The sequence below is a fragment of the Babylonia areolata genome, chromosome 18 (assembly GCF_041734735.1).
Source record: "Babylonia areolata isolate BAREFJ2019XMU chromosome 18, ASM4173473v1, whole genome shotgun sequence".
NCBI classification, from domain to species: Eukaryota; Metazoa; Mollusca; class Gastropoda; order Neogastropoda; family Buccinidae; genus Babylonia; species Babylonia areolata.
This window is the reverse complement of record NC_134893.1, coordinates 30,626,243-30,627,100: the sequence shown is the minus strand read 5'-3', so window position 1 is coordinate 30,627,100 and position 858 is coordinate 30,626,243. Positions and strand designations below refer to the sequence as shown.

Genomic DNA, 858 nt, shown 5'->3' with positions numbered 1-858 from the left:
TTCCGCTTCAACTTCGAAATGTAAACGACAGAAAGTGAACGACCGTCACCACACACGTGGTAATTTTCAATGCCTGGAGGGCCCAGCTGTGCTATTTTTGGCTATCCTGTACAGAAAGCGAAGAATACAGCACTTTCCTTTCATGCTATACCCAAGAAAGGGAAAAACGATGAGGGGAGGGACGCAATGATTCAAAAGATCAACCGGGTTGAATTCTGGTTTCTGTGATTTGAAGTGCAGTCAGGACTTTTCGTGTACTCTTTGTATGGCTAGCCTGGCGAAAGGATGGCGTCATTGTTTCAATGCCGGCGTCGTGACAGTGTTTGATGACTTACAGTGAACAAATGGACAGTGAATAAGTTATTCCCATAAACTCTTTTGGGGTTAAAAAGAAACAATGCAATATATCATTGAATTATAGGTTGACGGGTACAGAAGAAGAGCGAAAATATTTTTAGCAACACCAACAAAAGGCGAAGAACAAGAAAAGAAAGAAAGAAGGCCAAATGTAATTATCGCGTTAGTAGAGAGGCGCGAGATCGCGACGGGCCTGTACGAAACACGTCATCACAATGGCCTGGCACGCTTCGTCGCGCACTCAACTGTGATTCTGACGAAGCGCCCTCTCATAGGGTAGAATTATCAGTCCGATACGCAATACAATGATGTCAAGTATAACAGTAAAGTGTATGTGTAAAGTAAAGTGTGTGTACAGTAAAGTGTGTCTGCCTCTCTTTCTCTTTCTGTGTGTGTGTGTGTGTGTGTGTGTGTGTGTGTGTGTGTGTTTCCTCTTCGAACGTGCTGAGGTGAAAACAAAGGACTGACCACACACACACACACACACACACACACACACAC

General features: G+C 44.1%; 1 protein-coding gene across 2 annotated transcripts in view; it reads left to right on the top strand.

Annotated features, from left to right (window-relative positions):
• LOC143291934 (rho-related protein rac1B-like) overlaps nucleotides 1-398 on the top strand; it is a 5,412-nt gene extending 5,014 nt beyond the window's left edge. For both annotated transcript variants that reach the window (XM_076602077.1, XM_076602076.1), the window contains one exon: nucleotides 1-398. This exon is cut by the window's left edge and continues 566 nt beyond it. The gene's annotated coding sequence lies outside the window, so the exon portion shown is untranslated.
• Nucleotides 399-858: the final 460 nt, after the last annotated feature.